Raw genomic sequence first — 17,092 nt, 5'->3', positions numbered from 1 at the left:
TGAAAAACATATTCTATATCAAGGCCATCAGACTGTTAAATAGCCATCACTAGTTGGCCTCCACTCAGTATCTTGCCCTGAATTTACAGTAGTCACTGTCACTAACCGGCTACCACCCGATTACTCAACCCTGCACCTTAGAGGCTGCTGTCCTATGTACATAGACATGGAACACTAGTCACATGAATAATGTTTACATACTGTTTTACTAATTTCATATGTATATACTGTATTCTAGTCAAGGTCATCCTTTTCAACTATTGCTGTACATATACTATTCTATCCTACGTATTCTTCAGATATACTACATATTCTATCCACATACTGTCCATAATGTCTATACATCCCATCACATATATATATACACACTCCGGACTCCGACATTGCTCGCCTTATATTTTTTACATTCTTGCATTGTAATTTCAGAAAATGTCCATACTATATCTGGTGCTAATAGTGGAATGATAGTGTTTCACAGTATTCCTTACCCGCCAGTGTTGTGATTGGCTGTGATATTCATCTATCTATTGTCAAACTGGGAAAGCTGTTCCGACTTTGTGGCTGTGTTATCTAGTGAAAATCGCGCTGTCATTTCCTGGTTGGTGAAATTCTACATTGTTCACTCAATTTCAGTTTATGTGAGAAAACAAGCACTGAATAGTGTAGGAAATCATTGTACCATCTAAATCACTGTGAAATATCTTTTCAATAACAAAAAATATAGTTTTTACAGCTGTTTGAAAATGGTTGACCAAAACGAAGGTCCACAAGCTTCAAACAGAGGTTTTGGTCCACCAGCTTCAAACAGCTGTAAAAATGTTTTTTTGTTATTGAAAATATATTTCACAGCAATTTAGATGGTACAATAATTCCCTACACTATTCATTCAGTGCTTGTTTACGCACATAAACTGAAATATCACAGCCAATCACAACACAGCGGTTAAGTAATACTGTAAAAAATGATCCTTCCACTATTAGCGGTAGATATATTATGGACATTTTCAGAAATTATAATGCAAAAATTGCTGTGTGTTATAGCTTTAAATTGTGTCATCTGAACATTCTGGTGGGAACTATTATCTTCCCATCACACAAACAAAGTGCCTCTGTGTCATGCTACAAGGTCTCCCTTCCTTATCCTTTCATCATCCAGAGGATGGTTAGGATTAAACGCTGATGTCAGCACTATGAACAGCTTGGAATTGTGATGCCCTAAGCTGACTCGTGTGGCTACTGGCTGGTCCTGGTTTTACCGACTGGGTCTTGCCCCCGGCGGTGGGGACGTATGTGATCTTGTAGTTCTGGACACGACCAGGGGCGTGGTCCCATTTGACGGTCAGAGTGATGGTCGTGGCATTGAACACCTGCAGGTTCTGAGGAGGCCCTGTGGGGGCTGGGCACGAACACAACATCATAAACAACAACATAAACTCTGACGTAAACACACATCCAATCAACACAGATCACCTAACTTCTGGATGGTGACACTTTGATAAAAATACATGTATTTGATTCAAATGAATTATCTCTATGAGTGCTGTATGGATTTATGTTTGATTACAACAAATAAACTTACCAGGGGTGAAAATAACCTTGGACACTGCAGAGGGAAACAGAAATATAAAGAGTTATTGTTAGTAAATCTGATCTGCATGGGCAGCTCCTAATATGTATTTATTGTAATGCATTAGATTAGATAATTAACTTATCTTACATGTTCTCTGGCTGCCCAGCAGGTCCTCACTCTCAGACTCGTCAGGGTAGATGGCGGTGATGGACACGTCGTACATAGTGTCTGGTTGCAGCTTTTCCAACACGTTACTGGTCTCATCACTGTTCAGGATGGACTGGGAGACACAACACAACAGGGCTTATAGACTGGGAGACACAACACAACAGGGCTTATAGACTGGGAGACACAACACAACAGAGCTTATAGACTGGGAGACACAACAGGGCTTATAGACTGGGAGACACAACACAACAGGGCTTATAGACTGGGAGACACAACACAACAGAGCTTATAGACTGGGAGACACAACAGGGCTTATAGACTGGGAGACACAACACAACAGGGCTTATAGACTGGGAGACACAACACAACAGGGCTTATAGACTGGGAGACACAACACAACGGGGCATATAGACTGGGAGACACAACAGGGCTTATAGACTGGGAGACACAACACAACAGGGCTTATAGACTGGGAGACACAACACAACGGGGCATATAGACTGGGAGACACAACAGGGCTTATAGACTGGGAGACACAACACAACAGAGCTTATAGACTGGGAGACACAACACAACAGGGCTTATAGACTGGGAGACACAACACAACAGAGCTTATAGACTGGGAGACACAACACAACAGGGCTTATAGACTGGGAGACACAACACAACGGGGCTTATAGACTGGGAGACACAACAGGGCTTATAGACTGGGAGACACAACACAACAGAGCTTATAGACTGGGAGACACAACACAACAGGGCTTATAGACTGGGAGACACAACAGGGCTTATAGACTGGGAGACACAACACAACAGGGCTTATAGACTGGGAGACACAACACAACAGGGCTTATAGACTGGGAGACACAACACAACAGGGCTTATAGACTGGGAGACACAACAGGGCTTATAGACTGGAAGACACAACACAACAGGGCTTATAGACTGGGAGACACAACACAACAGGGCTTATAGACTGGGAGACACAACACAACAGGGCTTATAGACTGGGAGACACAACACAACAGGGCTTATAGACTGGGAGACACAACACAACAGGGCTTATAGACTGGAAGACACAACACAACAGGGCGTATAGCCTGGGAGACACAACAGGGCTTATAGACTGGGAGACACAACACAACAGGGCTTATAGACTGGGAGACACAACACAACAGGGCATATAGACTGGGAGACACAACCGGGTTTATAGACTGGGAGACACAACAGGCCTTATAGACTGGGAGACACAACACAACAGGGCTTATAGACTGGGAGACACAACAGGGCTTAGAGACTGGGAGACACAACACAACAGGGCTTATAGACTGGGAGACACAACAGGTCTTATAGACTGGGAGACACAACACAACAGGGCTTATAGACTGGGAGACACAACAGGGCTTAGAGACTGGGAGACACAACACAACAGGGCTTATAGACTGGGAGACACAACAGGGCTTATAGACTGGGAGACACAACAGGGCTTATAGACCGGGAGACACAACACAACGGGGCTTATAGACTGGGAGACACAACAGGGCTTATAGATTGGGAGACACAACACAACAGGGCTTATAGACTGGGAGACACAACAGGGCTTATGGACTGGGAGACACAGCACAACAGGGCTTATAGACTGGGAGACACAACACAACAGGGCTTATAGACTGGGAGACACAACACAACAGGGCTTATAGACTGGGAGACACAACAGGTCCTATGGACTGGGAGAAACAACACAACAGGGCTTATAGACTGGGAGATACAGCACAACAGGGCTTATAGACTGGGAGACACAGCACAAAAGGGCTTATAAACTGGGAGACACAACACAACAGGGCTTATAGACTGGTAGACACAACATGTCTTATAGACTGGGAGAACCAACAGGGCTTATGGACTGGGAGACACAACACAACAGGGCTTATAGACTGGTAGACACAACATGTCTTATAGACTGGGAGAACCAACAGGGCTTATGGACTGGGAGACACAACACAACAGGGCTTATAGACTGGGAGACACGACACAACAGGGCTTATATACTGAGAGACCCAGCACAACAGGGCTTATAGACTGGTAGACACAAAACAACAGGGCTTATAGACTGGGAGACACGAAACAACAGGGCTTATAGACTGGGAGACACAACACAACAGGGCATATGGAATATATGTCGGCAATGCTTCCTAATCACAACTTTATTGAGAATACCAAGAATAATCAAACTCTGTACATTATACCAATATTCTGTACATAGTCAATCAAAATCTAATGTCACGATTTTGTATAAGTGCAAACCACCTGGATGGTTGTCTTACATATTGAAAGTTGGTTTCTCCTTTCTTAGTCCAGCCGATACGATAGAGGGCCACGTCATGGGCCCCATGGTCCCAGTCGGCTCTGAAGCTGGTCTGGGTCACCTCAGAGAAACGCAGGTTCTTAGGAGCAGGAACAACATCTACACAGAAGAAAGGAAAAATTAAATGGGAGAGATTGCCATGCCATTACCATACCCTATAACTGGGGCATCACTACACCCTATAACTATGGCCTCTCTGTACTCCTGAGTGGCGCAGCAGTGCTTGAGGCGTCACTACAGACCCGGGTTCGATCCCAGGCTGTTTCACAGCTGGCCGTGACCAGGAGACCCATGAAGCGGCGTACAATTGGCCCAGTGTTGTCCGGGTTAGGGGAGGGTTTGGCCGACCGGGATTTCCTTGTACCATCGCGCTCTAGAGACTCCTTGTGGTGGGCCGAGCGCCTGCAAGCTGATTTCAGCCGCCAGCTGGACGGTGTTTCCTCCGACACACAGTAGTGTGTCAAGAAGCAGTGCGGCTTAACAGGGTCGTGTTTCGGAGGACGCATGGCTCTTTACCTTTGCCTCTCCAGAGTCCATAGGGGAGTTGCAGCAATGGGACAAGACTGTAACTACCAATCAGATATTACGAAATTGGGGAGAAAAAGGGGTAATTAAAAAATATATATAATTTAAATACTATGACATCCCTATAACTATGACATTACTATACCCTATAACTATTTATTTATTTTATTTTTATTTCACCTTTATTTAACCAGGTAGGCCAGTTGAGAACAAGTTCTCATTTACAACTGAGATCTGGCCAAGATAAAGCATCTTGTGCGACAAAAACAACAACACAGAGTTACACATAAACAAACATACAGTCAATAACACAAAAGAAAAATAGATATGGGGATGAGGTAGTACAGTGTGTGCAAATGTAGAAGAGTAGGGAGGTAGGCAATAAATAGGCCATAGAGGTGAAAATAATTACAATTTAGCATTAATACCGAAGAGATATATGTGCAGATGATGATGTGCAAGTAGAGATATACTGGGGAGCAAAAGAGCAAGAGGGTAAGTAATAATATGGGGATGTGGTAGTCGGGTGTGCTATTTACAGATTGGCTGTGTACAGGTACAGTGATCGGTAAGCTGCTCTGACAGCTGATGCTTAAAGTTAGAGAGGGAGATATAAAACTCCAGATTTTTGCTCTTCGTTCCAGTCATTGGCAGCAGAGAACTGGAAGGAAAGGCGGCCAAAGGAAGTGTTGGCTTTGGGGATGACCAGTGCAATATACCTGCTGGAGCGCGTGCTACGGGTGGGTGTTGCTATGGTGAGATAAGGCGGGGCTTTACCTAGCAAAGACTTATAGATGACCTGGAGCCAGCAGGTTTGGCGATGGATATGAAGTGAGGGCCAGCCAACGAGAGCATAGAGGTCGCAGTGGTGGGTAGTATATGGGGTTTTGGATGGATGGCACTGTGATAGACTACATCCAGTTTGATAAGTAGAGTGTTGGGGGCTATTTTGTAAATGACATCGCCGAAGTCAAGGATCGGCAGGATAGTCCGTTTTACGAGGATATGTTTGGCGGCATGAGTGAAGGATGCTTTGTTGCGAAATAGGAAGCCGATTCTAGATTTCATTTTGGATTAGAGATGTTTAATATGAGTCTGGAAGGAGAGTTTACAGTCTAGCCAGACAACTAGGTATTTGTAGTTGTCCACATATTCTAGGTCAGAACCGTCCAGAGTAGTGATGCTAGTCGGGCGGGAGGGTGCGGGCAGCAATCGGTTGAAGAGCATGCACTTAGTTTTACTAGCATTTAAAAGCAGTTGAAGGCCACGGAAGGAGTGCTGTATGGCGTTGAAGCTCATTTGGAGGTTTGTTAGCACAGTGTCCAAAGAAGGGCCAGATGTATACAGAATGGTGTCGTCTGTGTAGATGTGGATCAGAGAATCACCAGCAGCAAGAGCGACATCATTGATATATACAGAGAAAAGAGTCGGCCCGAGAATTAAGCCCTGTGGCACCCCCATAGAGACTGCCAGAGGTCCGTACAACAGGCCCTCCGATTTGACACACTGAACTCTATCTGAGAAGTAGTTGGTGAACCAGGCGAGGCAGTCATTTGAGAAGCCAAGGCTATTGAGTCTGCCGATAAGAATGTGGTGATTGACAGAGTCGAAAGCCTTGGCCAGGTCGTTGAAGACGGCTGCACAGTACTGTCTTCATCGATGGCGGTTATGATATCGTTTAGGACCTTGAGCGTGGCTGAGGTACACCCATGACCAGCTTGGAAACCAGATTGCATAATGGAGAAGGTACGGTGGGATTCGAAATGGTCGATGATCTGTTTATTAACTTGGATTTAGAATATTTTAGAAAGGCAGGGCAGGATGGATATAGGTATATAACAGTTTGGGTCTAGAGTGTCTCCCCCTTTGAAGAGGGGGATGACCCCTATAACTATGACATCACTATACCCTATAACATCACTATACCCTATAACTAGGACATCACTATACCCTATAACTAGGACATCACTATACCCTATAACTAGGACATCACTATACCCTATAACTAGGACATCACTATACCCTATAACTAGGACATCACTATACCCTATAACTAGGACATCACTATACCCTATAACTAGGACATCACTATACCCTATAACTAGGACATCACTATACCCTATAACTAGGACATCACTATACCCTATAACTAGGACATCACTATACCCTATAACTAGGACATCACTATACCCTATAACTAGGACATCACTATACCCTATAACTAGGACATCACTATACCCTATAACTAGGACATCACTATACCCTATAACTAGGACATCACTATACCCTATAACTAGGACATTACTATACCCTATAAAAAAGACATCACTATACCCTATAACAAAAACATCACTATACCCTATAACAAAAACATCACTATACCCTATAACTAGGGCCCAAAAGTTTTTGGGGCCTATAGTACTGAGTAGGACTTCCATGGAGTGTAACCCCAGTGTGTTAACCCTCACATAGGCTGTGTGACTGTACCTGTGATGGCTGTGTTGAGCATGGGGTTTCCAGCTCCATCATTGTAGATGGGGGTTACAGCCAGGACATACTCAGTCTGAGAGATCAGGTTGTCCAGGGCCTTGGAGGTCACACCTCCCCCCACTTCAAGCTGCAGACCAAAACAACATCTCTGTTTACATCAAGCCCTACAGTCTGTCACATTATTCCAGTGTAAACCATGTTAAATCATTTACTTGTATTAACAACTGAATAACTATTGCATTATTTTGTAAATGGAGGGTTAGGGTTTGTCATGAGTAATTCTGTTTTCCTCATCATGGTCATGTTGAATGCCTTCCAAAATAATTTTCCGTTCTCATTGATGAGTTCCAAAGAATCTGTGAGAGAAACTGTGGGCGTCTTTGTATACATCTGACGAGACAGCATGTTATCTCCACTTCATGTGTAAATCCTTAGCACACGCAGAGGTGGAGACAAACAATCAAGTAAAAAAAATAATATAAATATATATATATATGACAGTCAAGCACAAACATACTGCACTGGAAAAGTACCCCAAACATATTTCTAAATGCACAATAAACTTCTCTGTTTCTTTTCAGTACTCAGGAATCGCACGATCATGGCATTTGGTACAGGAGGTCATTCCTTCTCTGTCAGTGGTGTGATCCTTCCACCAGACTCCCGGTCCAGTGGGGTGATCCTTCCACCAGGCTCTTGGTCCAATGGTGTGATCTTTCCACCAGGCTCCCGCTCCAATGGTGTGATCCTTGCACCAGGCTCCCGGTCCAGTGGTGTGATCCTTCCACCAGGCTCCCGGTCAAATAGCACAGCCCCAGAGGTCCACTGCATACCCTTGTCACCAGCTGCCCTTCCCATTACGCTGTCTAATGTCATATCTCAAATGATGTGTAAAAAATATCAATATCAATCTGCTAGCTGACATAAACAGAGAATGTGCTCAGCACAGGAGCTGGTGTCTGCTGTGACCAGTAGGAGAGGAAGCTAGGCATATGTTTCTGCCCCCAGAGGGAGTATGTAGAGTACAGAGTATTCCTTTCACTGCCGTCTGTATCCAACAGATGTATTGTGATTGTCGTATCTCACCTCTTTGGCCTCTCCCTCATCAGGCGTGTAGGTGATGATGTATTTGAGGACGGCACCTGGAGCAGCATCCCAGTTCATCTTCAGGGTGCTGTGGGTAACGTCTCTGACCCTCAGCTCTCCCGCAGGGGGCATGGGCACTACAGAGGGGACAGAGATACAGATCATGAGGCTCACCAAATTACATTATTACTTTAATCCCTTTCATTCCATAAACTAGGGAGTGAGGAGACTTGATTTACTCTATACGAGTTAGGATCTGTCGTGCCTTACCCTCCCTTAGGGCACTGAGCGCAAAACATTAATAACAACATTTGAAGGTAGAAGAGTACTGTTCTGTACGTACATGTGACTCCTTGCTTGGTCAGGGGGTCGCTGGCTGACTGTCCATGCAGGGCTAAGACAGACAGAGTGTAGGCCGTGTTGGGGATCAGCTGCACCAACTGGACATCAGTCGTGTCCCCTCCAACTCTCATCTGCAGGGGAGTACCATGACGGAACAAACATTAGTTTACAAGGCTCACTGTCGTTCAGACAGGCAGTTTGGATGAACATGTTTCCACAGATTAAGGGTCTTAGGCAGTGTCAAGTGTCATATAACTTATCTAAGTGTTTGCCAATACTACAGATGATCTAATCCTCTTGATTTGACACCTCAGGAACTAATATCATGCCAGAGTAAGATAAAAAATGTAATAAATAATTCTGTGTTTTGTTGTCTCTGCATCCATAAAAGGAAAGTTATTCATCACTGCTCCTTGACATCTGCATGCTGTCAGGAGACATTGGCAGGGGACCGGTATATCCGGTCATTGGCAGCATCCGTGTATGTGTGTCAGTGCAACAGTTGGTCTGGCGTCTCTCTCTTTCTCTCTCAGTTGCCGTCTCACCTCTTTCTCCACGGAGGGCTCTGTGGCGTTGATGGCTCTGTAGAGTAGCATGTAGTTCGTGGCACCCACTGCTTCCTCCCACTTCACCCTCATGGTGGTGGGACGCTCCTCATAGATGATCATCTTCCTCACTGCGCTGAGGGGCACTGGACATGGGAAGAGGGAGAGGGAAACACTTAGATTCTAAACACACACAATCCCATCCAAAAACAAAATGTTTGCAGTGAAATGTAGCCATGCAGATGTCATGTGCCTATTCAAGTAGTGAGAACTAAACAATGAGGTATTTTATAGGAGCTTTTATGGAGAAATAACTCATAAAGAAAATTGCTTCATAAAATCACGCTATTCTAGAGGACAAATAAAAGAATAGCGAAGAACAACATAAAAAAAAACTCATTCTTGATGCACATAGTGGGCGCAGAACAACAGCTTGGTTTTGAGTTTGAAACGGTGTTTCCCCCTTTGATTACAATAATATCAGCCTTATATGGTATCATAAATAAGACAGTGTTGTTCTTTCTTTAACGTTGAAAACAGGGACCGCACAAGCACCACAGGAACATCCATACAGTCACAGTGGTGTGCTGAATGTAATGGAAGAAGACTTGTTTTACAGTCTCAAAGACATCCATTGTTGATCCTATAGAGATTACGTGTGGGACATACAGGTATGTTAAAGGACAGTAATGGACAGGTACAGTATAGTGCATCAAAGAAGAACACAGAAAAACAGATTAGGACTCACAGGTGGTATCAGAGCCCTTCAGTGGGTCGCTGCTCTCCTCTCCGATGACAGAGTAGACGTTGACCAGATACTCAGTCAGTGGGTTCAGGTTAGGTAGGATGGCTGTGGTCACAGAGCCATCAACAAACATCTACAACCAGACAACAAGAGTAAACATGAACCAGGCGAATACAGTATGAGGTTGTAGAATGACTTGGGATGTCTATTTTAAGTAACCCCATTGACAAGCATGGAAAGGTTGGTTTCTGTTGGAGGACAAATAAGCCAAACAATACAACAAAGTACAGCTATCAGTGTTTCCTGTGTTGATGCTACTGTTTTTCATTGAACCAGAAATATGACCCGTTTCTGGAAGCTAAGCGTATGTTGCACGTCACTACTTTACAGGAGAGGCATTTGAAAGTTTTTTTGTTTTTCAGAAATGCTTGCTGGAACATGTGAACTTTCATGTGCCTTAATAACAAATGTGTATGCCTTTTGTAAATACGAATGCAATTGTTAAATAACGAGCCTAGTTGGTTTAGCCACGGAAAATACAGGAACCTTCCCACTAGCCATGCTTCTGTTTATAACATGAGCTGCTAAGTACTGTATGTGTGGATAATCCTGTCTACTGCAGCTTTTTTTGAAAGATATCATGAAGAACCAAATTTTTTTTGCAATTGTTCTCAACATTGCTGCCCTGAAGTTAATAGCGCTATTGCCAAAGCTCAGTGGGAAAACATTGTGTTGAAGTACTTTCGAGAGGTTAATCGTGCAATGCTGACTCTCTCTGACTCTGAAAATGAATCAGACAATGAGGAAATCACTGATTTAGGTCAAAACCTTTTCATTGAACCAGACATTGTAGAGTCTTCTGATGACAATGGTGGGGAAGAAACGGTGTCGTTGTCATGGAAGAAGTTGGCCTGAGTTTTGAAATCAGTGGAATGCCAAGTGGAAGCAGAGAGATGATTGCCAAATGCGGAGAGAGTCTGTTGTATAAAACACTTGTCTCCAGATAACATCTTCAAACTAAGGGCAACCGTGGCATGCATGACAAAGGGAGAAGCGTTCATCCATGTATACAGGTAAGAGTCTAGCGACATTTTTAGATATTATATGTTTCCAATTTTGTGGAAAGTCATTTTCATTGCAAGTTAAAGTATACTCATAACTAGCTAGCTAACTTTAGGTAACGTTACGTGTATGATCTGTGTAGGAGCTCTAGAAAGAGGCCCGAGTTCCAGAGTTGAATTCCGAGTTGGATGACCATTCGAATCGATTTTTCCCAGTCTGAGTTTTTTTGGGAGTTCCTAGTTGTTTTGAACGCGGCATTAGAGTTGGGATTATGGTTCATTGTTTAGCTAGCTACATGTATAAACAAAAGACTCCACTATCCAAGTAACCATTTCACTGTACCGTTTACACCTTCTGTATCCTGCGCATGTGACAAATACATTTAGATTTTATTTTATATAGTGTTTGTTTACCAGATACGGTAATGTGAAGAACAGTATGACCTGCACCAAAGTCAGATTAGGATATAGGCCAAGGACTAGATCAAGTTTATTTTTACTACTACTTTTTGCTTCTACTTTCACTACTTTTAGTCTTGAAATCTTTGGTTGTTTAACTACACTGTGAATCCTTAGAGAGATGGGTGTGGCTATGGCTTAAGAGGGTGTGAACGATGGTGAATGGGTGTAGACAAAGAAGAACTCTCCAGTAGCTGTACCAAAATATTCATGGTCCATTTTCTCAAAAGTGGGGTTACAAGTTCATTAACTTTCAAAGCAGAATTCCTTTCTCATTGTTCCTCAACTGTAGTGTATGATATACCATGTACTTTTATCCAATGTAAAAAAACACAATTTCAAATTTTGCTACATAGGACCGAATCCAGGTGGTGGGTCAGAAATTGGTTGTAGGAACTCTGAACAAACTCTACACTTTCCAACCCACTCTGTTTCTATTTAGAAGAGTAAAAAACAAACAAAACCTCGATCACACACTAGACCACTGCATCACAAAACCATGAGAGTTGGAATAAAATAAATACTTAGAAAAATGAAATTGGATTCCAAGAAGTTGGAAGTTAGCTACCCCATTCTAGTACACTGGAGCCAAGACCCAGCAGCTGTCAGATAAAGGGATGAAATAAACAAAACAAACCTTTTTTGCCACTAGTACTCTAAATTGAAAGCCTTGTATTTTGTGGTCTTACCCTCTGTCAAACCCATTTTACCAAACACCCTCATACTGAGCAGCCAACACAAGCTTGAGGAAGTGAGGTGGGAGAGTTTCTGGGGTTTCCCTCTAGTCTCTGGCAGATCAGAGGCTAGAACTAAACCCAGGACAATGAAAAAGTCTTCCCAAAAAACTGCCCATAATGTCCTCAAAGCTACATGTAGGGTAGGTGTGGGGTCAGGGTGAATACTTACAGTATGTCATCTCTTCTATCTTTATTTAGCCAAGTAAGTCAATGAGAACAAAACCTTTACAACTTGCTTCCATCCTCAGGCCCATGGTGGGAGTGACAGAGGGATTTGTGATAGAGGGGGAGTGACAGAGGGGTTTGGGTGTTGATAGAGGGGGAGTGACAGAGGGGTTTGGGGGTTGATAGAGGGGGAGTGACAGAGGGGTTTGGGGGGCTGATAGGGGAAGAGTAACAGAGGGGTTGGTCTTTGATAGGTTTGTGTTAGGGTGGAGGTTAAAGGTATGTACCTGCTGAGGGCGTCCAGACAAGGTCATGTACTCCACACGGTACTTCTCCACTGGACCTTCAGGGCCTGTCCAGCTGGCACGAAATGAATAATGGGTCACCTCTGAGGTCACAAGGTCCGTGGGTGCCCCGGGACCACCTCCTATAAGGGAAAAGGGGAGAGGGGGGGTCAAATCAACCCAAAGCATAGGATCTCATTGTTTATTATATGTCACTTTATTCCTAGTTAGAGTTGAAGTCGGAAGTTTACATACACCTTAGACAAATACATTTAAACTCAGTTTTTCACAATTCCTGACATGTAATCTTCGTAAAAATTCCCTGTCTTAGCTCAGTTAGGATCACCACATTATGGTGACCCATTTGTGACCAAGCTTTAACTTCCTGACTGATGTCTTGAGATGTTGCTTCAATATATCCACATAATTGTCCTTCCTCATGATGCCATCTATTTTGTGAAGTGCACCAGTCCCTCCTGCAGCCAAGCACCCCCACAACACCCCCACAACCTCCGTGCTTCACTGTTGGGATGGTGTTCTTCGGCTTGCAAGCATCCCCCTTTTTCAACCAAACATAACGATGGTCATTATGGCCAAACAGTTCTATTTTTGTTTCATCAGACCAGAGGACATTTCTCCAAAAAGTACGATCTTTGTTCCCATGTGCAGTTGCAAACCGTAGTCTGGCTTTTTTATGGCGGTTTTGAAGCAGTGGCTTCTTCCTTGCTGAGCGTCCTTTCAGGTTATGTCGATATAGGACTCGTTTTACTGTGAATATAGATACCTTTGTACCTGTTTCCTCCAGCATCTTCAGAAGGTCCTTTGCTGTTGTTCTGGGATTGATTTGCACTTTTCGTATCAAAGTATATTCATCTCTAGGAGACAGAATGCGTCTCCTTCCTGAGCGGTATGACGGCTCCGTGGTCCCATGGTGTTTATACTTGCACACTATTGTTTGTACAGATGAATGTGGTACCTTCAGGTGTTTGGAAATTGCTCACAAGGATGAACCAGACTTGTGGAGGTCTACAATTTTTTTCTGAGGTCTTGGCTGATTTCTTTTGATTTTCCCATGATGGCAAGCGAAGAGGCACTGAGTTTGAAGGTAGGCCTTGAAATACATCCACAGGTACACCACCAATTGACTCAAATGATGTCAATTAGCCTATCAGAGGCTTCTAAAGCCATGACATAATTTTCTGGAATTTTCCAAACTGTTTAAAGGCACAGTCAACTTAGTGTATGTAAACTTCTGACCCACTGGAATTGTGATACAATGAATTATAAGTGAAATAATCTGTATGTAAACAATTGTTGGAAAAATGACTTGTGTCATGCACAAAGTAGATGTCCTAACCGACTTGACAAAACTAAAGTTTGTTAACAAGAAATTTGTGGAGTGGTTGAAAAACAAGTTTTAATGACTCCAACCTAAGTGTATGTAAACTTCTGACTTCAACTGTATATGTACCTGTACATATCTAACTCAACTACTTCGTACTCCTGCACATCGACTCGGTACTGGTACCTGGTGTATGTAGCCAAGTTATCATAACTCATTGTGTATTTACTAAGCTTTTATTATTAGGTGTTTTACTTTTCTGTTATTTCTCTATTTTCTCTCTTTCAGCATTTTTGGGAAGGACCCGTATGTAAGCATTTCACTGTTAGACGACACCTGTTGTTTACAAGCATTTGATTTGTCTTTCACAGATTTGGACACAGCTCCCTAGTAGAAAATCCAGTTGACAGACAGACAAAGACTCTTTACTCCAGACGGCTGCACGCCACGTCTAAAGCCTTTTCAAAAAAAGAAAAAAGAAAAGGAACTTCTCCCACATAGTATCCAGTTCCAGCTCATTCATTTGATTAAGGAGCAGACTATTTCTAATTTCAGAGAGGATAAAATAGAGCATCAGGGGAAAGAGGACTAGATTCTATATTATTTCCAGTGGTAGGCTGGCATTCAGCTCCTTGTGTTGTCTCCCCTGGTGCTCCAGACTTGCAACTCTATTGAGGGTCTCTCTTAGTCATGACCTAAATCCTGTTTACATAACTACAGCCTCACACAGATCGAGATCATCGCCCGTATTCACAAAGAGTCTCAAAGATCTAGGATCAGGTCTCCCCTCTTATTCATTATGAAATCAAAGGCAAAACTGATCCTAGATCAACACTCCCGCTCTGGAACATTTTGTGAATATAAGCCTTAGCACTAAGCATTAGTATTAAGACTAAGGGGTGTAACCTGCATAGCCAATAAGACTGTCACTTTATTAACAGTCACGACAAGGAGTTTAATGGAAGGCTGAAGGTACCTGGTCCCTTGACGCTGTTACAGAGGTTGTCAGTCAGGTCGTCCACTATGTCCAGCAGAAAGGAGAAGTCGGCCACGTTGTACATGTGGATCTCCTCCGGGTCAGAGGCGATGGACCTCAGCTCATTCTCGTCAGCGTTCTTCACACCTAGGAGGAGTCAACAAGGGACAACAGTCAAGTCAGCTATCCCGTCTTAGAGCAAGGTGAGGCAAAAGTGTGTAAGGAATAATTCTAGGGCAACTCGAGCATTCACACGCTACTTCAAGACGACAAAGATAACTGTCATTATTCAAGTTGAGATGGATACAAGGAGTGTCAGATGTCCTATCAAGTCAAAATAGAACAACAGGAAAACTTCCCAGTGAAGATGGCAGAGACTCACCGATGGCATACAACTCAATGCCCTGGTCACGCAGGTTCTGGGAGTTGGCAATGATGTCATCCTGAGACTTGCCATCAGTGACCAGCACTCCGATCTTACGAGCGTTGGGTCTCATCCCAACATTCTCCTTGAAATTGTTCTGGAGGATGTAGTTCAGAGCCAAACCTGCAACGAAGACAGAAACATTTATTTATCACACTGATTATACGGTTTAATAATTTCTCGGAGGCCTTTCCAACAAGGCAGCTAAACAGAATGCAGATTATTATAAAATACATTGTGAGCCTATTAGGAACAACAAAGTTTTATTTGCATAATGGAGCATACAATTGAGTTCAGTTCCCTTCACCCTCTGGCTATCATACAAACAGCTCAGCTGCCAAGAACCAAAGCAGTGGCACAGTTTTCATTGTGAAGTTTACGAACTGGAACCTTTTTCAGTAGCAAATACAAGCACGAACATGATAGCGTTAACAGTATAAAACAGTAATGTCTGCATTGAGGTTATAGATGTAGATTAAGTACAGTACCAGTGAGGGTGTTGCCTCCTTTGTAGGGCAGGTTGGCTACAGCCTCCAACAGGGAAGCCCTGGTCCTGTGGGCGTTCAGGTGCCACTCAGTCTTAGGGTCACCACTGTACTGGGCCAGACCTGGGAGAAACACATAGAGAGCCTCTGTCAGATCAGATGCCATGTAAATCTACACAACATTATAACACCTACAGAATTACTGGAGAGTGGAGCTACAATAGTGTTATCTACAGCAGGGAGCAGGAATGCTCATATCCTGTGAGACCTTAGGCACACTGAGGTTCAACCTACCGATCTGGACCCTGTCAGGGCTGATGTCAAAGACTCCCACCATGCGAGAGATGAAGGAGCGAATGGTCTTGAAGTTCAGACGGCCGATACTCCAGGAGCCATCGATCAGCAGGACTATATCAGCCCGGGCTTTGGTCTTACACACCACATCTGAGAGGTCAGAGGTTACAGGTCAGAGACACAGAAGAGAACAGTGATGGGCTCTAGTTATTATAATGCAGTTTCCGTTATATTACAGGTGAAGTTATGAGGGCAGACATGTCATGGAGATGGCTCAGAGATGTTTAATAATGCATGGGTGTGAAGAGAGGTGAAGGAGTAGGAAAGAAAAGAGGTCATTGACATGACATTGTTGACATGGATTCACAGAACATCACACACACTTCCCAAAAAGAAAAAAAACACATCTTTCTCTTTACAAGCAAGCAGTAAAAACACTTTCTATTCCATTTTTAGGGTTACAAGTTATTTTCATCATACACATTTCATTTCCAGGTGCCGATATAATTATTGTCTTCTTTCCTTCCAACAAGTTGAGACTGTTCTGTCTCTCTCTCTCTCTCTCTCTGTGTGTCCGAGGAGTGTTCTTCACTGGCCACTGCTCAGCCTCTCCCGGGGAACAACAAAAAGAAGCTCTCCTGACATGATATACGAGGGTCTCCTTGGTGAGAGTTACTGTGCATTCCTCACTGGCACAGCTCTCACTGTTTTCCAGACACCTGTGGGATGAGAAGAAGGCCTCGTCCCCAGTCCGTTAAGACTGCAGAAGCGCGGCAGCAGCCGCACACAGATATTGTGCAATCTGCCACTGTCTGCAATTGAAAACAGGTTACATGATGTTTGATTTACAGACTAGTCTTTCCTTCCCCCCACAGATAAACAGATGTCCAGCGGAGTGTGAGGGTCCTAGAGTGGCTGAACCGTGTGTCGTTCGGATTACAGGCTGTTTTAGTTAGCTACACAGTCGTAATAAAGACAATTATCTAAGGCTATCGGGCGAGACTACATGGGGAAGTTTTATCGGCCACGG

General features: G+C 43.6%; 1 pseudogene; it reads right to left on the bottom strand.

Annotated features, from left to right (window-relative positions):
- Positions 1–17,092, bottom strand: part of LOC120059780 — a 76,132-nt pseudogene that overhangs the window by 33,843 nt on the left and 25,197 nt on the right.

Source organism: Salvelinus namaycush, chromosome 15 (genome assembly GCF_016432855.1).
Source record: "Salvelinus namaycush isolate Seneca chromosome 15, SaNama_1.0, whole genome shotgun sequence".
NCBI classification, from domain to species: Eukaryota; Metazoa; Chordata; class Actinopteri; order Salmoniformes; family Salmonidae; genus Salvelinus; species Salvelinus namaycush.
The sequence above is the reverse complement of the archived record's forward strand: the minus strand, read 5'-3'. Positions and strand labels throughout refer to the sequence as shown.